Source organism: Acipenser ruthenus, chromosome 16, assembly GCF_902713425.1.
Source record: "Acipenser ruthenus chromosome 16, fAciRut3.2 maternal haplotype, whole genome shotgun sequence".
Taxonomy (NCBI): domain Eukaryota; kingdom Metazoa; phylum Chordata; class Actinopteri; order Acipenseriformes; family Acipenseridae; genus Acipenser; species Acipenser ruthenus.
This window is the reverse complement of record NC_081204.1, coordinates 19,526,433-19,552,561: the sequence shown is the minus strand read 5'-3', so window position 1 is coordinate 19,552,561 and position 26,129 is coordinate 19,526,433.

Here is a 26,129-nt window from a genome sequence, read left to right as displayed (position 1 = left end):
TCTAACCGAGGAGTTTAAGTGCGCCAAGGTCAGACTGGAAATGACATTAGTAGAGTCACGCGATAAATGCGTAAGGGAGGCAGCACCTGTGTTGAAAACTGGAAGAAAGTGGACGGCAAAGAAAGCTGTGGAAGATGCAAAGGCTGCCCTTCGAATTGGTGATATCATGGGGCAAGTTCAGCATGGAAGAGGGGGTCTTGGTTTCAGTTCAACTCCTCCTACATGGCACAAGGCGGCCCCAGCTCAAAGAAGGAAGCTGGTAGTCAACGAGGTGCAAAAGCAGGAGGAGAGGATGAGGTGTATAAAGGCCATTTCCCAGGCCAAACAGGGAGAATGGATGAGATGGGAGAGTGTGGAACAACGCAAGATTGGCTGGCAAGACCTATGGTCAATGGAACAGAGCAGGATCAGTTTCCTCATCAGGTCAACATATGATGTTCTCCCATCACCACAGAACCTAAACCTCTGGGTAGGAGAGGATCCCTCATGTCCTTTGTGTTCATCACCTGCAACATTAAGGCACATTTTGACAGGATGTAAGGTGGCTCTTAGCCAAGGACGGTTTACTTGGCGCCATGACCAGGTGCTGCGATGTTTGGCCTTAGCATTGGAAGACAAGCGTAACATGACCAATAAGTTGCCACCTGTTCCATCAAAACATTACACACAAAAGACAACATTCCTCCGCCCAGGAGAGCAACCACCAAGAAAAGGTGTTAAAACCAATCCTCGCCCAGGACAACTGGAAGCTGCTAGAGACTGGAATATGCTGGCAGATGTTGGTCAACGGCTTATTTTTCCACCTGAGATTGCCACCACTAACCTTCGACCAGATATTGTCTTGTGGTCTGGATCAGCACGCCTTGTTCACCTGGTAGAGTTAACAGTGCCATGGGAGGACGCTGTAGATGAGGCGTATGAGAGGAAGAAACTGCGGTATGCTCAACTAGCCACTGAAGCGGAACAGCGAGGATGGAGAGTTCGAGTTTACCCAGTGGAAGTGGGTTGTCGAGGATTTGTGGCACACTCTACAACCCGGTTTCTCAGAGACGTCGGATTCAGTGGCCAAGAGTTGCGTCGCACAGTGAAGAACTTATCTGAAGCAGCAGAGAGGAGCAGCAACTGGCTGTGGTTGAGACGGAAAGATTCTGGCTGGGAACAGGTAAGTAAGCTGGGCTGAGTTGAGTGGGGGACGGAGGGGGGTGATGCTGGGACGCCAGAATCACCGTCGAGCCCTCTTGAGGTGTCGTGGGCTAGTCGGCGAAACACTGAGGATGGAAGGTGCCCACTTGAAAACCCCAGAGATGTACCCTACTTAGCTCAATCCAGACGGTTGTCATGCTGATGCGCTGGGGAGGCCGCACTTTGGTTGATCCCCGGAGCCAGCATCGCAGCCGTTGTGTGTGCTGATGCGCCAGGGAGGCAAAATAAGCTGATCCCTGGAGCCAGCATTACACTTCAGCCATTAACACCAGACAGAAGGATATCTACATCATCATATGGAAGGAAACGTAAATGGATGGAGACGCATATGGATCACATTAGTTTACTGTAAAGCTACGTCTTAGTTGGTGCTTATCTTGGCGAGAGCCGAGTTCAAATCAGCATGAAGTTTTAACATCTACTCTCATGTAATGGAAATCTTAATCCCCCTTTAACATGTTATAAGCTGACAGGTATCACTTAAAATAGAAAATAACCTGTTAAACACTTGTCAATTCCATGATGAAATATCCTGCCTATTCCATTATTTTCAGTCTACACAGTTTTTCAGTACCAATCAATGATCATGAGAAAGTGCCTTTCGGCAATGTGAATTGAGTCAACAGTATAGGCTGAGACACGGATTAAGCTGTAATAATATTAAATCATATTCATTTTCTAATCAAATGAAATGTTGTCACTTATTTTGTTACAAAAGGGTTACTATGTAATCCTCCTTAATATAAACATAAGCATTAGCCTGTGTAAAATGCACAGAGAAGTTTTCAGATTGTCAGGAGACGCTTTCTCATTATCACTGATTGGTACTTGTGACAAGTTGGCTGAGTGGTCTGACGTCAGGCAGAAGCAGGAACGAAAACTGACAGCAGGAAAGTACTGCAGGTAAAGGCTGTGCCGTTTTTATTCAACAAAAATAACAAAAATAAATCAAGAGTTTAAACACAAAAACACTGTGTGCTCGCAGAGCAAAATAAAAGGGTAAACAAAAACAAATCTCGAACACAAAATAAATAAATAAAACACAGGTCAGGCTGAGCTATAGCCTTCACTGATCCTGATCTTTTTAAACTCGTTTTTCTCTTTCTCAGCTCTCTCCACTCTCCACTCTCCACTCTCCACTCTCCACTCTCGCTCCTCATACACCCGCCTTGAATGCCGAGAGCTGCAGGCTTCTTATATCATGGCCGAGGGGTTTAACTAATTAGTAATCATCCTATTACCCCTCGGCCACAATCTGCACGGGTTTATTAATTGTGTTGTGGACGGGGCTACCCATCCACGCTAAACAAAACAATCAGCTATGCCGTCCTAAATACATAAATAACAAAAACAGTAAAAAGCCCCGCGGCGCTCGCCGTCATGTATACAATAATAAATCATAATAATAATAATAATACAAAATGACACAGGGGCGGAGGGGGACCCCGTTCTAAAAATAAATAAACAAAACAATGTACAGGGCACCTCGCCCTGTTACAGTACTGAAAAACAGAATAGGCAATGTCATCGTACAATTAATACGTTTTTAACAATTTCCTTTCTGTTTTAAGTGATACCTGTTAGTTTTCTTTACAAATTTCCTTTTTAAGCCATTTGGAGAAACTTAAAGGGATTGACCTTGTAGTGTAGTGCAGCCTATGGTAGTCTTGCAAGTGGGAGAGAGATGCTAAGATGGTGACTAGTATGAAAGCAATGTGTTACAGTGAGCTACGAACTTTAAGCAAGTGATTTATCAACAACACCACAATTGGTGACGAGGATTAAAGTATGTGGAACCTAAAACAATTTTAAATTTTTTTTAAAAACCTACAACATGGCAAATGCTAATTTATCTCCTCCAGCACCACTTAACATGGATTCCGTGGATTTGTATACGGAATTTCAAAATGTGGAGGGAATCTTTTTCTTTCTTTGAGCTTGCCAGCGGATTGGATAAAAGTGAAGACGTGGTGAGACGAGCTACATTACTGCATTGCCTGGGGATGACTGTACAGAGGGGGTTACAATCTACTGAGAGAAAAAGCTACATTTGAACAAACTAAGACTGCCTTGGATGCTTATTGTCTCTCCAGTCCAGAAGTTTGAACACCAGCCTTGAGCACAACAATGCAGGCCCCTTTGTACTCGAAACCCCGCCCCTGAGATCAGTGGAACACCAGCCTTGAGCACAACAATGCAGTCCCCTTTGTACTCGAAACCCCGCCCCTGAGATCAGTGGAACACCAGCCTTGAGCACAACAATGCAGTCCCCTTTGTACTCGAAACCCCGCCCCTGAGATCAGTGGAACACCAGCCTTGAGCACAACAATGCAGTCCCCTTTGTACTCGAAACCCCGCCCCTGAGATCAGTGGAACACCAGCCTTGAGCATAACAATGCAGTCCCCTTTGCCAGAACCCTTGCACTGGCCAAGTGCCATCTGTTATCGGGAGGCTGAATTACAACACAATACCCTTTTCTCCTATCATATGAAGGAAAACATGTTTTAATCAATGTGTTTGACGAGGACAGACGCCAGTTCATTTAGCAACAGAGTGGATAAACCTACCCTCTGTGATCGGTTGCAAATATGAACGTACAGCTGCTTGTTAATGCTATCTGGCAGTTCAACCTTCCCTTTCGTCACATGAAGTGTCATTGTACTGTAAAAAGTTATATATTGAAGTAACACAACAGCCTGCTTGAAAATACAATAAAATACAATATTCTGTTACCGGTGCTGTGATGCTCAGTGAAAAAATAAGACGAAATAAGCGCCCCAAGAAAGGTTCTGGGGACACTGGGACCAGTATTCTAAAAGTGAGACTGTCACTTTAACTATACTGATTTCATCTACAAAACAAAAACATTTAATTTTCAATATCTTTAGTGAACACATATATCCATTTGTATGATCTTTCATTTGAAGACTAAGTTGTTATTGAATGTGACTGGAAACCTATTTCCCAGCAGTATTACCAATGCAGCACATATAAAACCCTTTAAAAGGCCATGATGTCTGCAGAAGACAATGAAGCAGGCTTTGTTGTTTCATGTCTTCCAGTATCATTATAAATATTCACGATACGCAGTGGAGCTGGTCCTTGGCTATCAATAACAACATCATCTGTCTGACGACTCGAACAGGATGAACAGGAGAAGTAAAAGCCAATCTCCCAGCTGAGCCCCCCATTGTGCATCTGTAAATGTGATCCACAGCTCAAGGGGCATCATTGCACGCGTCCAACATCTCCTTTAATTACATCAGCATAAGAGCAATCAGACAGCGTCCTCCTAAACCATTCATTATGGCAGGACGATCGTGAGCACTCCGCACAGCGAAGATGGACATGGCAAGTCCATTGCAAACACCTGTCTCAGTGGATTTATATTGAAGAACAATACATACATAAATAAATAGTGATGTCAACCCAGGTGGAAGTTGCTTGACTGGCTATGAATATAGTGAGACAACAGAGAAACTGGATTCCATGAGAAACTCTCAAGAGTACTGAGCTTCAAATGCCATGTGAAGGCTGTCAGTCCCGGCACTTATTCTACAGACAAGCTCAAAGCCAGTTTAAAGCAGATTTAGAGAAACAATGGAATAACCCAATACAGATTGCAAACACCATAAAATAGTAAGGGGGAATAAAAACACATGAAAACAACACTGGAATCCTCTTACCCAAAATTCAGAATGGTGCTCACAGGCCCTGGTGGTTCTGAACTGCAAGTGCTCTAATGAGAGCCACTAACTGTGGTCATTTCTTGAATCAGAGATGCTTCTGAAGGGTCATCAGAACAAAAGGCAAAGGTTGTGCTTTATATAAACTGGAGAAGCTTTAACAGTAATAGATTAATTATTGAATAGACCAAAGCCATTTCACATTCAAAAAAATAATAATAATAATGGGATAAGTCACACAGTGATGTAGTATCTAGAAAAGGTTACACAAAAATGGGGGTTAACTTGGTCCCTCTGTTTACAATAGTAAATACTAACAAGGTGAAATAAAAAGGCGGGGGGGTGGGGGGGGCATGTTAGTTAACGTGATCCTTTTTTCAGGTATCACATCTTTATATGACTGACATGTAAAATGTTTTTGGTCAGAAATCAGTTGTGATTTGATGACCTTTGCTGTTGCAGCAGCAAAGGTCATTCAAAATGATCTAGACAGCATTCAGAACTGGGCAGACACATGGCAAATTACATTTAATAGAGAAAGGTGTAAGGTACTGCACACAGGCAATAAAAATGTGCATTATAAATATCATATGGGAGATACTGAAATTGATGGAGGAATCTATGAAAAAGACCTAGGAGTTTATGTTGACTCAGAAATGTCTTAATCTAGACAATGTAGGGAAGCTATAAAAAAGGCCAACAAGATGTTTGGATAGATTGTGAAAAGTGTTGAATTTAAATCAAGGGAAGTAATGTTAAAACTTTACAATGCATTAGTAAGACCTCATCTAGAATATTGTGTTCAGTTCTGGTCATCTCGTTACAAAAAGGATATTGCTGCTCTAGAAAGAGTGCAAAGAACAGCAACCAGAATTATCCGGGTGTAACAGGGAGAGACCTGGACTGGCCGTCTGACGCATGCACGATGCTGCAGGAAGGGGGCGGCAGTCCCGTGGGGTCTGCCTGCCAGTCATGGCGGTGACACGGAGAGGTGGGGAAGAGGGTGTGTGTGCTTTTCCCCTCTCTGAGTGGCTGGGAGGCGGACTTTAATGGGATTGTTAAGCTATAAAGTAACACTCTGTTGTTTCCTCAGATCGGCCCCTTTAGACTGGAACAGCGAGCAAAGCGGTCTCGTTTTGACTACCAAGGGACGGGAGGATAACAAATGTCCGGAAAGAAAAATCAAAGAAAATAATTTTAAAGAAAGAGAGGGAAAAGTGGGGGATCGTTGGGCAGCCCCAGTATTGTTGTGCAGTGAGTTGGAGACAGCAGAGTGTAGGACGGAGTCCCGGGTCGTACGGGTAGCGGCGACTGGGGAGATTCACGCTGCGAAGTACAGCACATTTATTTTGTAGTTTTTCCTTACTGTGTTTTATTTTCCCTGTTTCTTTTTGCCTTTTTCGTTTTTGTATAATCTGTGAGCACCTGCGAGTGCCGGACTGTACCTGAGTACCCTGCCGAGGTATTCCCCGTTGGTTCTGGATACCACAGCTGGTAGCCAGACCACGGACCACAAGCGCCCTCTACGGGCTCAAAGAAATCAGTGCACCTCACCAGAATACAAAAGAAAATAATAAAACCGAGCACCTGTGTGGTGTTGTCAAATACAATTTCTGTCTCCCGTGTCAGTGAATACCCGCACCCTCCCACACCGGGTTTAAAAGGCATGTCGTATGCAGACAGGCTAAAAGAATTGAATCTATTCAATCTTGAACAAAGAAGACTACGCGGCGATCTGATTCAAACATTCAAAATCCTAAAAGGTATAGTCAGTATCGACCCAGGGGACTTTTTCGACTTGAAATAAAGAAACAAGGACCAGGAGTCACAAATGGAGATTAGATAAAGGGGCACTCAGAACAGAAAATAGGAAGCACTTTTTTACACAGAATTGTGAGGGTCTGGAACCAACTCCCCAGTAATGTTGTTGGAGCTGACACCCTGCGATCCTTCAAGAAGCTGCTTGATGAGATTCTGGGATCAATACTATCAACCAAACGAGCAAGATGGGCCGAATGGCCTCCTCTCGTTTGTAAACTTTCTTATGTTCTTATGTGTCTGTCCGTCTGTCACAATCAACAGCTGTCTTGTCATACACTCTTAGCCTCGTATAGACACGTCGGATTGCATTTGGACATCATCCCATAAATTCTCAATTTTAAAAAAATAAGTTTACTTACTGTGTGCTTATTTATGTATGGGCACACTGGTTTGACAGTTACTTTGTTGCTTTTGAGTGTTCTGGCAAGAGCTTAGAGGTCTTTAAAAGCCTTCCTTAGAACTGCTCCCCACCCTTCTGCTTTGCACTGCAGGAACAGCAGCACACTGACCCAACACTGTGGTGATGCAGCATGCAAGCAAACGGGACCTAGGCCACACATAAAGGAATAGTTGCTCAATATAAAGTACAATTGAAAACAACTTGTATTTTTATTTATAAACACATAACACAACAGCAAGTGAGTTAACAAAAAACAGGTGTGACAGGGTAGCATCACGGCCAGGCTGGCTACTGGCAGCAAATAGACCCAGAGACAGAAAGCTGCAGTTTTAAAGTGCTGTAGCGCACTTTATTAAACAAAATAACACAAAACACAGGAACAAACAAAACATGGCGCAAGGACCAAGATAAAGGTTCTAACAGAGAATAGCTCGCTTGTAGGCTGGGAATTAGCCTTCACTACCATGTTGAAACAGTACAAAAATCACAGCACACACCAAGAAATTATTAATTTTATATTTCTAGGAGTTGAATGGCAATAAGTAGGAAATAAAAGATGCAGTCAAGTTAATGACCTTGAAAATATAATTCAACCTTCACAGTAATTTTATGACAATACAAACTAATTTCAGGATTATTGACAATACTGGTGCATTGGAAGTCCTTTCAGCAATGGGTAATATTTCTATTTGGCACACATGCTGTACTGCAAATGACTCCAAAAGTAACCAATTCATTTTTGAGACTATTAAATATCCCAGGAGCTGTGAATGATGTAGATTGACAGTGCCATCTTAATCAAGGAACTCTGGAGCATTAAAGGGCTGTGGTGCACAGCGACAGTGACTGCTTATTTCAAACTGGGACGCTGATACTAAAAGCTTCATTTGTGGGGTCCCCTGGGGGCTAACCCAGTAAAGACACTTTGAGACGGGGTATTCCCCGCCCCTGTGCATATTATGTTTTTCATTTTGTATTTGTTTTATTATTATTATTTAAAAAACGTATTGTTTAATTTGTATAAAACACAATGTTTTGTTATTGTTGTTTTGGCAGCATGGATGTGGTTAAACTTCCCCATCCATGCTAAACCTGTGCAGAATGTGACCGTCTCCAGATTGATTGATTGATTCATTTATTACTAATTTGGAGACAGTCACATGTATATAAACCCGCAGCTTTGGCTGCTCGAGGTTAGTGTGTTCAGGAGTGGAGAATGGGAATAAGAGAAGGTACAAGAATAAATACAAAGAAACAAGTGCTACGTGTGCTGGTTCAACACCATGCTAAAGACATCAGCCGAGTATGTAATAACTACATATTAAATACATAAAATATTCACTCAGAAAGATCAGTTAGCCTTGCTACCTTAATTGCCAATTTCACCAATGTTATTTCCAACATCCCTTGGTTTCACCTTCTAAAGCTTCTGTAACTTGCAAAATGATAAATAAAATAAGTTTCTGTAACAGATCGAGGTTACACACGTGGGCTGTCACTGAACGATACTGAGGCAGATTTAATTAATACAAGTGCTGATACTAGGGTACAGCAATGGTAGCCCTAGTGTCACATTTAATAAAGAAAACAAAACAAAACCAAGCTAAAAATAAAAGTTCCACACAGGGTGACCGCTAGTTCCACTAAAAGGAACATACTGCTCCAGGAACCTACTACACTATGCAAGCTCTCTCTACACAGTTTGGAATCAACATCCCCTAAACTGACCTACTTCTGGGCTCCTGGAGTCCCGGCAATCTCACGGCGACTCCTGCCTCTTCAATCAGTCATTTTAAAATGTCTCGGCTGAGTAATGCCTTCACGTGTGCCGTCTTGCAGATGCTTTTTGAGTTCCGCGCAGCCTCCCCAGGCACGCCTCCCAGCCAATCAGGGCCTCCCGATGAACTCCGCACCGGACGAGCCTACGTGCTCAATTAGTTCCTTAGCAACACGGCACACATGCACTCAAGAACCAGTAACAGGGTCTCTCTGTCACAGTTACTATGAAATTATTTGTAAATATTTGCCGACTTTGTACAATCCAATGTTAAAGGAATTGCCTCTGTGATTTAACATTTTTGTCTGGCTGCGATTACATTGTGGCTGTTTATATCAAGTCTAAATGGAACCCCACTGTGACATAAAAAAGAGGTTTTTCAATTCAGTTCTGACAAATAATAGGGCTGTAGGCACTCAGCATGAAAACATTAATGGCAGTTCTTCATATCTGTATGTTGCATGGTAGTCATCCATGCCAAAGGTAGATGACAGTAGACAGCACATACATATGTTAAACCTATTTAAGTTTAGAGCCAGTGTGACAAGGCCAGATGAAGTTGCGTTTGGTTCATTGCTTTGAGGTATTTGTGTAAACAGTTTAATTCCTGAGTGGCAGCAGTTGGAAACAGAAGTTATGGTGGGATAGCTCTTTTAACACTATCAGTAACATTCAGGAAAGCAGGGTGAAGCACTAGCAGCTGTGGTACAGGAATGTAAGGGGCTCCTGCATTCTTTATAATTCATTTAGTGTAGACTGTACCCAAGGTTTTTACATTCAGAGCATGTAATTCAACAAATAAATTATTCTCCTAATCTGAAACTATCACAAATATTCATATATTTGCATCATTTTAACCCATTATTAACATGGTCAGCCCTGATTCACCATGATCATGCTTGGTATACAGCACAACAGCCAACCCTTGTTCAAGTCTACAAATTTACAGACCACGAGTTTCAGTACATGGCTGTATGTCACAATTGGTCATAGGTATTCCGTTAGTCACCATGAAACAATTCTGATGAGCAATGGTACCATTGGGGAACTTGCCTGTCCTTGAAGAAGTTCCCTTGAATACTGATAAACTTCTGTTGTGCATGTTTGAAGTTTCATGTGAGTATCACAGACCAGATATACTGAAGTCAATGGTTGTTGTATTTAATTGGTACTGGAAAAAGTTGATTATAGTATTTGTGCATTGTTCACTTAATGGCTAGCAGAAGTGTTAAATAATAAAAAAATAAAATAAATATGGTATAACTCTGATCTCATGTCCCCATTTCAGCTTGGATTCATGTAGTTCCATGACTTTTTGGCCCCATCCATCAATTAAACCACTTGAATGAACCCTACTTAACTATACCCAGAGCCAACCAGAATCAGGAAACATTGTGCCATGTACCATCCAGGTACACAAGGTACCCTTTTATTACCACAAACACAGTACAGAGGTATTTCACTACCTGCTCTGTAAGACTGAACTAGCAGAAATAATCGTTCAGATATATCTAGCTAAGAAAAACAAACAATAAGGAAAGCAAAACAATCCTAAACAGGTACATTTGGCATTCCCCAGCAGCCAACAACCACGTGTCTAATCATGGTTTTATTTCTTAAGAAAGTTCAGACTGTATATGTTGTTTTAGTACTGGAGATGTATTCATTTAATCACCAATAGTAACATGCATGGAACAATACAGATAATTAACACTTTAAGATCTAGCAGCATCAGAAGCGACTCGGGATATACAGCAAACGAAGGAAACAAACTTAGCAGTACATGATGATGTGTCACCGCTAGAACAACATGGAGCAGCTGCACTGGTGAGTGACATGTGAACTGGTAAATAGAAAGAAGACAAGCATTGAATTGACAACAGAACTGGTAGAAGGCAAGGGTGTCGTTGTCCATCAAATCAAGAGTACGAAGGTCACTCTTGAAATCAGGACTTAAAGGATGCGTTGCAGTAAGAATACCTCTGTTAAGAAAGGGGAACAAGACTAAAAGGCTAAAATATGTACAAGAACACAGAAATTGGAATATGAAACGGTGGTCAAAGGTGCTTTGGACTGTTGATGGATGGACAACGACACCTGTGCCTTCTGCCAGTTCTGTTGTCAACTTAACACTTGTCTCCTTTCTATTCCTTAAGGATATTATCTTCAAGTATTGCTCATCCTTGTTAGACAGCTTTTTGGGAGTTCCAGTCCTAGGTTTGTCAATTACAGATGATGTTTCTCTGTACTTGTTGATTATGCTTCGGATACCACACCTTGAAAATCAAGTGATGTGAGCTATTTCACTCAATGTTTTTCCTTCTTTATGCAAGTCAAGGTTGTTATAATAGTATAAAACACTAGTGGAGGCTTTGAGTAAATTGTTGATGCTCATAATGCACTAGAGTAGAAACATGCAACATGTCTAAGACTTTTGCACAGCAGTGTACATACATATTAAATAATAACACCAAACAAAACACAACATACGCACGGGGTGGGGTGTACCCGGCCACATCTCCCCTCCAAGTCACTCTGGACTTCGAGGCGACCATCCCCAATGAGTATACAGGAAACACCACAACAGGTAAGTACATTTCAACATGTTTTTATTAACACACAGGTAAATATATCATAGACAACTTTCACAGATAGACAACCTAGTTAAAACCTAAAAAGCAAATCCTCATCTCTATCTGTCCCATGGTAGCATACTCAGTCTCTCCTCTTCTTCAACAGGTATGTATGGAGAAAATGGTAAAACAATATCACTTGGGCCCTTGGGGGGGCCTCTGGATCCAATCCTGTGAACAATTCACTGTATGGTCTGTCTTGTTTATATCACTGGTATGGAGACGGTAATTAACATAATGGCCATGGCCTGCTTGATCTCCTCGAGGCCCTGGTGGAAACAGTAAGCAACACAACAGTATAGCTGTCTTCTTGTCTGTCCGGTCCGGTCTGTTCCAGTCTGGTCTGGTCCGGTGCGGTCCGGTCTGGTCTGGAGACACCACCAGCAACCCACACTTCTCCCTCTGGTGAGTGTTGGTTCCCCTTTTATAGTGCGATGGTAATGGGTGTTTCTATTGAATGCAGCTGTAGCTGATTGTGGGTCCTCGGAGCAATGGGGACGACTAATCACAATCCCTTCCCTGTGCAAAAAAAAAAAAAAATGACAACTAATACAAAATCAAATCTCCACTACAGTGGGTAAACACTGCAAACAATAAAGAAAATATCCATACAGAAACAATAATAATCTCAAAGCAAACACTGATAAATATACAAAGTTAATAATGTGACAACAAGAACAATTATCAATAAAGTGCAAAACAAAAACACCCAACACACTACAGTGATAGTCACCTGTGACATATATTTCCTGAAACCGGACTGTTTGCTTCGTTGTATTATTTGGAGTATAATGTTCTTGAAGTATTTACAGACACTGACACCATACCCAACACAACACAAAATCATAAACATACAAAGCCATGTGGAGCCATACAAATAAAGGAAATGTTTTTCATGTTACCTGTAGCTTTCATTTGCAGTTAGTGTTTAGGAGACTGGAGGAGGAGTGCTTTTTATTAACACATTATGACTATAATTTTACAGACTAAAATATTGTTGCAGTGCCAATAAAATTCAATGAAATAAAACACATTTGTATTTATTATAGATTGATAAAACATGTTTATGTTGCTACTCATAAACCACTCTGTGGCGTACTGGCCCTGCGCTTTCCAAATGCTGCCTAGGGCGCTAGTTAACCTATTATTATTATTATTATTATTATTATTATTATTATTATTGCCCTTATCCAGGGTGACTTACAATTGTTACAAAATATCACAGTACAAAGTATCACATTACAAAATATCACATTGTAAAGTATCACATTTCAGAATCTCACATTACAGAATATTACATTACAGATAAGAGCAGTTGTAAAGTACAATACAATCAGTAGTAAAGGATCAAATTCAAATAAGAGCAAAAAATATAGACTACAGTAAATAATTACATGTAAGAGCGGGTTCGACTGAGAGCAGTTAACTTATATTAACACTAGTGCCGGTGTCACAGAAAGTAAGTTAGCTGAGAAATAAATTAGCGTTTGCATTTTTGAGCCTTTCTACGCATGCGCGAATCTTAGACTTGAAAGGCTTTAATTATTATTATTATTATTTTCTTAGCAGATGCCCTTATCCAGAGTGACTTACAGTCGTAAACAAAAATACATTTCAAGAATTACAGTACAAGTAATAATACGATTAAGAGCAAGCTAAAAAATACAATGACTTTGGTTCAAGCAAGTACATCAGAACGGACTGTTATTGCAATAGTCCCAATGTCTAGTAAATTGTTTTAATGTTAAAAATGTTGTCAGGATCATTGTACTATTAATAACACGTTTTTCATATTATTATTTAATAATAGGTTAACTTTAGGCTGCGTAGTTTACAAAGATTACACTTCATCGCTGGCTACTTTATATTATAGGTTTTCTTCCTACATGTACTTGCAATATATTTGCAAATATTACCGAAAGAGAAATAAATACAATACCTGCATTATTTTGTATATGGGTTATGACATAAGCAGAAATAATTTATCATTTGCCGTGCGATTTATTTTTATGTGCAATTATATTTGTGTTTAAAATATAATAATAATGTGGAGTGGTGGTTAGGGCTCTGGACTCTTGACTGGAGGGTCGTGGGTTCAATCCCAGGTGGGGGACATTGCTGCTGTACCCTTGAGCAAGGTACTTTACCTAGATTGTTCTAGTAAAAACCCAACTGTATAAATGGGTAATTGTATGTAAAAAAATAATGTGTAAAAAATAATGTAATTGTATGTAAAAATAATGTGATATCTTGTAACAATTGTAAGTCGCCCTGGATAAGGGCGTCTGCTAAGAAATAAATAATAATAATAACAGTTTCTAATAGGACATATTATCTATTATTTAATAATAGGTGTTAAGTTTAATTCCCAGTTTACAAAGACGTGGCAAACTCTAATCAGAGCATACATAAAATTATTAGCAAATCTCAAAAAGATACGCATGATTCCCCACCTTGCGTGCTGCAAATTATTAGGATATATATTCCTGTGCCTGTGTGTATTTATTTTCCTTTTCCTTTTTTACAGCAGTATTCATTGTATTGGGAACGCTATTGTAAGTAAATGGAGGCTGATTAATTTGAAATGCTTTATAAGGTAAATAAACACTACAAAGCTGGCCAATATAATAGTTTTAAAAATATAAGAAAATATGAGGGATGCAACAGGTTTTCCAAGCATATGCAGCCATTATTATTATTTGCACATCAGTGGTAGTGGGTGGAATATGTGTTGCACTCAGTTTCTCAGACAAATCATTAGATTTATTCTCATAATAACAAAAGAGAGAATTCAGATTCTCTGTAACAAGGGTCTCTCTGTAAGTTTCACCCTTACTGTCTCTGCAAACTCACAGACACCCCCTCTCTAGTAAAGCTGTTACACCCATCTCTATGGTAACTGCACCAAACTGTTACACCATGTCTGTACAGGCTTCATATTTACAGTATAAAATCATAAAAACAAAAATAACTGAACAAAACTTATATTTTTAACGATATCTCCCCATAAAGCTCAGGTGCATCAATTGACATCATTATTATATACATATACAACAAAACAATTACTTTTCCACTTGGTGTGATTTGTTATTTCTTACTGCAACAGGGAGTAAGAGTTCCATTAACTAAAATAAAATGCTATAGAACACTTTAAACACTGTCCTACCTGAAATAATTATAATTAAAGGAAAAATTCAGATTGTTTGCAATAGGGGTCTGGAGGCACTTCAGCCCTCTCCCCTCCCCTTCCTTGGGGCTTGCTCCCATGAGAATTGCTCCCCTGGAATGTTGGAGACAGGGAAAGGGTTCTGAATTCCTGCATACACATATATTCTTTAAAGGGACTGTACTTATTTCTCAAAGAGTTGTGTATTTGGCATTGTTTCACTCTTTTTTTTCCCTCCAACAGAGTAAAAACATTACAATAAAAAGAAAAACAGCTCAATCTATAAGTAAGTAAACAAGTCTCTGTGTTTAAATGAACAATCCCTGTACATGTGTAAAAAAATGTTACTGCAGCCAGCTTATCTGATTCTGACCAAGTACTGTGTTGTAAATTTCACAAATGATAAGCATAAAATACACATTCATGCATTTCACTGAATTTACTGTTGGTTTCATGTAATAAGTACACTTTCCCTAATAAGTGTGCTGTGTTTTGTTTTAGTATGTAATTATTGTAATCAATCTATTGTAAATAAATGGATTGTTGGGCACAGTTTTGTGCACTGGGGGGGATCACCATGCCAGACAAATGCTCGGGCTGGACCTGCAGCTGCCAGACTCCTCTGTCCGCTGGTTCGGACGGAGGGGGCTTAGTGGCATTTTTTTTTGTTTGTTTTGTTTATGATTTCTTTTTTAATTCCCCTTCTTCCAAACCTGATAGCCTGGTGATTCACGCTGGAGGCAATGATTTAGGTAAATTGAAGTGTGTGGAATTAGTTAGAAAAATATTTAACAAATTTGCATGAGCTATTTCCAAATACAAAAATAATTCTCGTGCATCACTGTGGCAAAGTGGTAATGACGTGCAGGTGAGTGCAGTGCAGAATAATTACACAGACAGACGTTGGTACAGGTGCAAGGGTGTTTATTTATTTTAGTAAATCCAGAGCCTCAAGGCAAAACCTGTAAATAATAATAGTGCTGGAAGTGATACAGCGGCGTGTATCACTTCTAATTTATAATCCCGCGGGTTTGACCCGCAACCCCAAAGTCCCGTTCCGACACCCACACTAAACACGAACACAAAAGACAGTGCGTGATTCAAGTGCTAAAAGGTGCAAACACAAAGACAGTTGGTAGTGAAAAGTGAGTGGTGAAGTCCGGGTTTTTCGCTGGCCTGCGGCTGCAGCTCCGGATCGTGCTCAGTAATCTTCTGTGACAAATAACACACAAGACACACAGTGTTAATACACAGACACAGAACACTCACGGTTTATTCACGGTACGGGCTCCTTCTCGGTTAGTTAACTTAACCATATGCAAAGGAACAGATCACTCAAGCCATGCCCCCTATTTATACCCTCGCCCATGACCCCGAGGTTAACGAGCGCATCCGCTCCTCCAGTCCTCGGATGCCACGCCGCTTACCGTCTGGGTCACTGAGCTCGGGTGCCATGGCTCCGCCCCCTTCCGAACTGACCGACTTCCATCTACCCTACGGAATAAATTGTCGTGCCATTTCATTAAGGGTACTCTGTTCCTCGTATACCGTGCTCTCACAGGTCGAGAGGGAGATCTAACACTAAGACTCATTCGATCTTTGTCACAATCACCCATCGACGTCTTTGTAAAGATGTAAAGGCATCTCCAAAAATAAACAAAGTCCGTAACTGGGTGAACCATGTAATTTCAGATTTTGTAAGGGGTTTGGGAGGGGGGATTCAATTCGGCACCCTGAAATTAAATATGATCAGGTTGAGCTTTTTAGGGGGGATGGTGTCCATATGAATGACACTGGTAATGATATATTCCTAAAAAACCTCCAGCATGGAATTTAACCACACCTTCTGTAAATACATCCTTCCCTTCCCATACCCACCCTTACACCTTTGTTTTGTATTGTGTATTTTGAATTGTGTACATGTATTGTGTATATTGTTTTTAAATATCTTTGTTATTGAATAATGTATATAGACATAAGTATTACTGTATGGTATGCAATGAATGTTGTACGATATCTTTTTATTATATTCATGATACCTTTATATTTGATTGATGAGATCTGATGTAAAACATAATTAAAACAAATCAGATAATGTTAAGAGCAAGTTCTCACATGGAGCTTCACATAATAATCTACAAGTAAAATGTTTAACCTGTGACATGATGTTTTATCTTTCCTGAAATACAACGACTGGTGAGTGGGGACTTTTATTGTAGAAGTGAGGCTCAGAGATTTGCACAGGGTACTACATTAAACTGGAGAGCTGTCTGAATTATTGGTGCAGTATTTGGTGCTGTGCGAGTACATCCCCCATGTCAATAAAAATGTGCATTTTAAATATCATATGGGAGATACTGAAATTGAAGAAGTAATCTATGAAAAAGACCTAGGAGTTTATGTTGACTCAGAAATGTCTTCATCTAGACAATGTGGGGAAGCTATAAAAAAGGCCAACAAGATGCTCGGATATATTGTGAGAAGTGTTGAATTTAAATCAAGGGAAGTAACGTTAAAACTTTACAATGCATTAGTAAGACTTCACCTATAATATTGTGTTCAGTTCTGGTCACCTTGTTACAAAAAGGATATTGTTGCTCCAGAAAGAGTGCAAAGAAGAGCAACCAGAATTATCCCGGGTTTAAAAGGCATGTCGTATGCAGACAGGCTAAAAGAATTGAATCTATTCAGTCTTGAACAAAGAAGACTACGCGGCGATCTGATTCAAACATTCAAAATCCTAAAAGGTATAGACAATGTCGACCCAGGGGACTTTTTTGACCTGAAAAAAGAAACAAGGACCAGTGGTCACAAATGGAGATTAGATAAAGGGGCATTCAGAACAGAAAATAGGAGGCACTTTTTTACACAGAGAATTGTGAGGGTCTGGAACCAGTAATGTTGTTGAAGCTGACAACCTGACATCCTTCAAGAAGCTGCTTGATGAAATTCTGGGATCAATAAGCTACTAACAACCAAACGAGCAAGATGGACCGAATGGCCTCCTCTCGTTTATGAACTTTGTTATGTTCTTATGTCAACTAGGATTACAGATGTTCATATAAATAATTTAAAAGCACTTTAGGAGGATATGATTTCCATTACATGAGAGTAGATGTTAAAACTTCATGCTGATTTGAACTTGGCTCTCACCAAGATAAACACCAACTAAGATGTAGCTTTACAGTAAACTAATGTGATCCATCTGTGTCTCCATCCATTTGTGTTTCCTTCCATATGATGATGTAGATATCCTTCTGCCTGATGTTGATGGCTGAAGTGTAATGCTGGCTCCAGGTATCAGCTTATTTTGACTCCCTAGCGCATCAGCACACACAACGGCTGCAATGCTGGTTCCAGGGATCAACCACAGTGCGCTCTCCCCAGCGCATCAGCATGATAACCGTCTGGATTGAGCTAAGTAGGGTACATCTCTGGGGTCTTCAAGTGGGCACCTTCCATCCTCTGTGTTTGGTCGACTAGCCCACACCTCAAGAGGGCTCGATGGTGATTCTGGCGTCCCAGCATCACCCCCCTCTGTCCCCCACTCAACTCAGCCCAGCTTACTTACCCGTACATCAGTGTTTCTTTCTTTCTATTGTGCTTTCTATTGAGATCCCCAACCAGAATCTTTCCGTCTCAACCACAGCCAGTTGCTGCTCCTCTCTGCTGCTTCAGATAAGTTCTTCACTGTGCGATGCAGCTCTTGGCCACTGAATCCGATGTCTCTGAGAAACCAGGATGTAGAGTGTGCCACAAATCCTCGACAACCCACCTCCACTGGGTAAACCCGGACTCTCCATCCTCGTTGTTCTGCTTCAGCGGCTAGTTGAGCATACCGCAGTTTCTTCCTCTCATATGCCTCATCTACAGCATCCTCCCATGTCACTGTTAACTCTACCAGGTGAACAAGGCGCGCTGATCCAAACCACAAGACAATATCTGGTCGAAGGTTAGTGGTGGCAATCTCAAGAGGAAAAATAAGCTGTTGACCAACATCTACCAGCATTTTCCAGTCTCTAGCAGCTTCCAGTTGTCCTGGGCGAGGCTTGGTTTTAACACCTTTTCTTGGCGGTTGCTCTCCTGGGTGGAGGAATGTTGTCTTTTGAGTGTAATGTTTTGATGGAACTGGTGTCAACTTATTGGTCATGTTACGCTTGTCTTCCAATGCTAAGGCCAAACATCGCAGCACCTGGTCATGGTGTCAAGTAAACTGTCCTTGGCTAAGACCCACCTTACATCCTGTCAAAATGTGCCTTAATGATGCAGGTGATGAACACAAAGGACATGAGGGATCCTCTAGTACCCAGAGGTTTAGGTTCTGTGGTGATGGGAGAACATCATATGTTGACCTGATGAGGAAACTGATCAGCACACACAACGTTCGTTTGATGTTCCATTGTCCATAGGTCTTGTATAGGAAGCCTATTGTTTTGTGTGTTTCTCAAATTATATACACACCTTAAAACAGCATTTTCCACTAAAAATGTGTACGTTTTCTATATTAACAGGTTTAGACATCCCAAGTAGACTTGATTAAAACGTAAAAAACATTATTCATGAAGAAAAGTGTTTGTATCCACTTTCCCACTCAATGTATTGAAAGGGTTCAAAGTCACTGATCAATTTACCATGAAAATAATATAACTGTTAAAGTGAGCCTACATAAACACTTATTAAACACTTATTTGCTTACCCCACAGTATATGACATGTCCACGAACGACATTTTTGAAAGGAAATACACATTTGGCAAGTAGTGATTTTAACTATGCATAGACATAAATTATACCGACAAAATAATGTTTTTAAAATATTTATTTATTAAAAAAAAAAAAAAAAAATACAGCGAGCAATTTCCTGAAGATAAAATGTATTTATAATATAAATTAAATGTAAATATACATTATGATAAATGTCACCTTTTTAAACAACGAAATACTGTCTGCAATACACTTTGATAAATAAGATGACAACATATTTAAACAAAAATTACTGTCTGCAATGCAATACCTGTTTTCGTTTCTCTAAATAAATACAAATGGCATCCTGTAATTTTGGATGAATCTCCACAGAGAACCTTGCCTTTAAGGTCTAAGATTCGTGCATGCGTAGAAAGGCTCAAAAAGGCAAACGCTAACTTATTTCACAGCTAACTTATTTCCTGTGACATCGGCACTGCTCATTGGCCATCACATATTCCAACCTGTGTCATACCAAAGCAGCTTGGAACTTTTAGAACCACATGACTGAGCTGGGGTAGGGGGCCATTTTATAAGTGCAATAACACACTCTGGGTTGTTCAAATACTGTATGGCTCAAAACCCAAATGCCTAGGCTGTTTACCGTCACTTCCCTCGCCTCGTGCCAAACAACACCGCTAACTGAAAGGATATTAGACTATATTTGAACACTTTGTCATGTTTTCATGTAGATTCTTGAAATGCATACGTGCTATGTGGACAACTTCAATCAAAACAGCCAAAATGTACAAGATCCTGTCATTTAGTGATTCTGTTAATATAGTACAGGGGAGGAAATTGTTGTGGAGCAGACAGGGCAGCTAATGGAGCTACCCCTTTAGCACAAGGATGCCTTCAGTCCACACACAAAGATTTACAAGAACAGTTTTGGGAAGTGGTGATGAAAACAGGCTGATAAAAATGTCGCAAGAAGCCTTGTTTTCTATAAGCGATTCAACAGCATCTGAATACTGAATAACATTAGACAGGATGATTGCTAGATGATCCAGTCCTACACAATGCAGTGCGAGCAGTCAGTCTGAATACTGAATAACATTAGACAGGATGATTGCTAGATGATCCAGTCCTACACAATGCAGTGCCAGCAGTCAGTCTGAATACTGAATAACATTAGACAGGATGATTGCTAGATGATCCAGTCCTACACAATGCAGTGTGAGCAGTCAGTCTGAATACTGAATAACATTAGACAGGATGATTGCTAGATGATCCAGTCCTACACAATGCAGTGCCAGCAGTCAGTCTGAATACTGAATAACATTAGACAGGATGATTGCTAGATGATCCAGTCCTACACAATGCAGTGCCAGCAGTCAGTAGCCATTCAAATCACTGCTTTCAAGGCTGCAGCTTCTTTGTTCACTCTGGATAGCTTTCTGGACACAATGGCCTTGAGTGGGATGGAAACCAGCTATCTTACAGCACCTGAAACGATATATCTTTCTATAATATATAGTCACACAGGAATGATTAAACAGTATAACTAATATTACTGACCCAACCCACAGCTCAGGTGCAATCTCTCTATCTCTATTCCTCTGAGTGGGATGGAAACCAGCTGTCTTACAGCATCAGACTTGTAGGACTGGAGTTCGGGACTCGGACTCAGACTCGAGTCACGGTTGCAAAAGACTCTGACTCGACTCTGACTCAATCTTGTGTGACTCGGACTCAAACAATCAGGCTCTGTGACTGAGATATTAAGAACGAGTCATTTTTTATTTTCTATTACACAAGTAATATAGTTACTAGGAAACTGTGCACAATAAAAACTCATCCAACAAAACATTATCCAATCACTGGTTAGCCCTGTTGTCTTTGCAGCCAATCATAGTAAGAATAAGAAATTAGAAGCAAGTTAGGTTGCAGCGTGAATACACCCCCACACAAATCCAAACCAGACCAAGTTTTTTTTTTCTCTTTGCATTAAGTTTTATAAGGAGTAAATAATGTCAGCATGGTAAAAAAGTAAGTAATTATTTGGCTTTTAACAAACCTTTCTCTTTACTACATTAATTTAACCCGTCTTCTAAGTTTTTTAAGCACTGTAACATGTTTTTCAAAATAAGCCGGCGACCGGCGCAATCCAACGTCTAATTATATTTGCGCCGGCTACTTTTATTTAAAAATATTAAGACTATTTTCAGGTATTATCATTCAGTACATTTGTTGTCCTATTATCGCACTGTAAGACAGAATACATAAAGGCTATACATAGTACATAATAGCTATACACATGCAACAAAAAAAACGCATATTCCTTTTATCATATTCCCTTTACACAGAGAATTGTGAGGGTCTGGAACCAACTCTCCAGTAATGTTGTTGAAGCTGACACCCTGGGATCCTTCAAGAAGCTGCTTGATGAGATTCTGGGATCAATAAGCTACTAACAACCAAACGAGCAAGATGGGCTGAATGGCCTCCTCTCGTTTGTAAACGTTCTTATGTTCTTATGTTCTTATATCGTAAAATATGTACCCGTGCTTGTCATTTTGGGAGTTCATGTATAGAGTTTCTTACAAGTTGCGATGGTTACCAAACTGCTGTGTGAAAATATAGCTTAAGGAACAGTTGCATTCAAGAAATTTAAAACAAGAACAGCGAAAAAAGTAAAAATAAACTTAAGGTTTGTATGTTGGACATATGACATTAACAAAATGCAGAGAAAATTATTTTAATGAGGTGCTGTAAATACTGCGGTAAAGTTAGCTTGACTTTCGATATTCGTTTATTCGACTCACGCTAACCCGACATGAATGAAAATGGCTGTATCTCCCCAACCACAGCAGCTAGAGTGCTCAAACCAACTTTAATTTAAAGGAGACCAGTTGTGAATTGTTTCACAGCCTGTTTTACATGTGAAGCCTAAGAATAATTTGTGAAAAGCAATGACATACCGCATATATGCACCCCAGTCCTGGCATCAATGAAAAGCGACTTATCTCCCCAACCACAGCAGCTAGCGTTTTCAAACCAACTTTAATTTAAAGGAGACCAATTGTGAATTGTTTCACAGCCTCTGTTTTACACGTGAAGCCTAAGAATAATTTGTGAAAAACAATAACATACCGCACATATGTCCTGGCATCAATGAAAAAGTCTTTATCTCTCCAACCACAGCAGCCAGAGCGTCCAAAGTAACTTTAATTTAAAGAAGAACAGTTGTGAATGGTTTCAGTCTGTTTTACATGTGAACCCTAAGAATAATTTGTGAAAAACAATAACATATTGCATATACGCACACAGCATATCTGACACACGTAAAATGGCTTTCTCCCCAACCACTGCAGCTACAGCATTCAAACCAACTTTAATGTAAAGAATACCAATTGTGAATTGTTTCACAGTCTCTGTTTTACATGTGAAGCCGAAGAATAATTTGTGGAAAACAATAACATATTGCATATACGCACACAGCATATCTGACACACGTAAAATGGCTTTCTCCCCAACCACAGCAGCTACAGCATTCAAACCAACTTTAATGTAAAGAATACCAATTGTGAATTGTTTCACAGTCTCTGTTTTACATGTGAATCCGAAGAATAATTTGTGGAAAATAATAACATAACGCATATACGAATGAATATGAATGGCCTCCTCTCGTTTGTAAACTTTCTTATGTTCTTATATCTCCAGACTTTTTTGAGTGTCAAATCCTGTAACTAAAGCAATTAAAAATAGAGTAAAAAAGAATCTATGACTTTGCTCCGTTGGGATAAAGAATACACACAACCGTATCAAAGCAACATATTAGAATTTGCCTGCCAGCCTCTGTAGGCACTGCCTCAGACAGCTTCCTGGAAGGAACATTCATCATACAGACAGCTAAAGAAGCAAAACTTTGGACAATAATCAATCAGTCATGTTGGAGAACAAGTCATTCATTCAGTTTTTTTATGAAATCAGCAATTCTTCCATTTAAGGGGGAATGTATCCCGATTGATTTAAACTTAATGGACTCTTTGTAACAAAGAAGGCCATCTTTTAAGAGATGTTAAAATGCTGCTTTGTGCTGTTTTTTTTTTTTTTGTTGTTATTATAAGAAGCAGTCCATCTTCCGTGGACCGATACCACTGATCCACACAAGATGACACAGCTATCCCAGTGTCCAGGCCCCAGGCCCACTAGAGGGCAGGGAGGACAGGGACATTTTCCCAGGGGCCCTGGAGAAGGGGAAAGTAATTATATACTATAAAGACCATTTGCGTTCTCACCATTTATATTAAAAAGGTACAGCACTGTTAGAAAGTCAAAGTTATGAAATGAAGGCTTACAAAAAAATGTAGTAATACTACAATTCAAATTTATATATATATATATATATATATATATGAAAAAGAGAGAGAGAGAGAGAGAGAGAGAGAGAGAGAGAGAGAGAGAGAGAGAGAGAGAGCACACAGTTTCCCATATAATTCAAGTTTTATTAAAGTCCACAAAACTTACAAGTAAAGGCTTGCTCTTAAAACAGAAACAGAAAAGACAATCCTGTTGGTGAGACAATTGCAAAAGAAAATAAACAGTTCAAACAGGATTCGTAACAAAAAAACAATGTAAACCAACTGGACTATCAACCACATCCAGCTGGCGAGTGAGTAGTTTCTCCTGGCTTTTCACCAGGTCGATAATCGCCCCAGAACGTCCTTAAGGCAATGGTAGATTGCAGTCCACTTGTCTGGTGTAAAACAAGAGTAGTCCAAGCCGTGGCGCATTGGTATATCTGAAGTCCAGACTCCAGTCCTCCAGGTAGATCTCCCGCTGGTTAGTCCAGGACAATGGTAGGTAATTCCCCCCCTGCAGCCCTGGCTCAGGAAAGGGGATCTCAGACACAAAGCAGCTTCTTACAGTACGTCTCCAAGTTATTACGTTCAAGTTTGGGGTGTAAATAATCCCAGGCTGCTCTCAGGTCAGACAACAGAGCTGACTGGCTGCAAAGGCTTTCTTTTAAAGAGGTCCTGATCATCCAGGAATGGGATGGTTACAGGCTACAGGTGTGGGCCAATTGAGGCTAATGAGACCTAATCATGGTATAACCCTGATCTCCTTCCTAACCACACCTGCAGCCTGTTCGCCTGTTAACTCCTCGACTTCATGGCAGGCAAGTACGCTGACCACAGGGCTATCGGGGTATTACCTGAATCACCTGTGGGCTCGTCCCTAGCCTGCCATGAACACCTTAGACATGTATATTGAAGTAGTCAGAAATGAAATAGTAACAGGCCTAAGAAGTAAAGGTAAACTAAATTGAACTACGAATGAAGAAGAAGCATTAAAGGAATTACTAAAGGATGAGAGCATCATTATAAGAGCAGCAGATAACTTGTACTGTGATTCTTGAAATATATTTTTGTAAGTCGCCCTGGATAAGGGCGTCTGCTAAGAAATAAATAAATAATAATAATAACGGTTCTGGGCTGGTAGTAATGAATAAAGATGATTATATAAAAGCAGTAGCGACTGAATTACAAAATATAAATACATACTGTATGTAAAAACTAATAACAATAACAGCATAATAAAAGAAGTGAGAATTTTGGCAGATAGATTATATAAAAATGGGTTTGTATCAAAATAATAAAAAATGACATGCTTCCACAAAATCCAAGAACCCAATGCGAATGACTGTTGGCACAATTGATAACCCAGCATATGTTATTGTGGAAATAGCTATTAAAACAGATATTTACTCGAAACCTACTGATATGCATCAGTACCTACATGTGTCATGTGCACATCCTGTCTATACTAAAAGAGCAATTCCAAAAGGACTGGGTATAAGCATAAAAAGAATCTGTTCTGATGAAAATGACTACAAAAAATCAGAGAGGAATTGAAGATAAATCTTAAGAGGACATAAAGAACAAATTATTGCGAGAGAATGGAGAAAAGTTGACAAACTCAATAGGAATGAACTACTTATAAGAAAAGGAAAGAGAGGGTTAAGAGGATACCATTAATAATTACATATTCTAAATTATTACCCAACATTTCAGAAATAGTTTGGAAGCATTTACCTATACTTCATAATTCTGAAAACATTAAAAACAATATTTCCGAAAGCACCGATCATAGCTTTTAGAGGGGACATTTTAGCTGACATTTTAGTCCACAGTAAACACAAAGGGGTCATAGATACATTAAGGGACATTGCAACATGTAAAAGCACATGTAAAGTGTGCAAATATCTTGGTAAAGATTAAAGTGAAATCACAGTAAAATAAATATTCAGTCTTAAAAAATCAGTCATGTAAGGACAGCAACCTTGAATATGGTATACAGACACACCATGGAGGACCTAAAGTTTGTGGTTTTAGAAAATGTTTTATTAGACAATGTACAACATAGAAGAAGAAACGCAAATAGATGCATAAATAGACTCGATACCATGATGCCTGAAGGGTTAAATAGAACAGAACAGTAGATTGTTACATTATTAGCTACATAGTGAATGACATCACAAAGACATTAGATTTAAAGATAAATACATGTGTGGTTACCATGGCATCAAAAGTCTATAAATACCTCCAATGTTTGTTTTCAAACACACTTTCCCTTGACAAATGCATCTTAAACATACTGAAACGTTGGGAAGTTGGCTCTTAGATATACTGGTATATTTATTTCACACTTCCTTTCACGCAATGATTTGAACTTTTGCATTTCAAATAGTACTACAC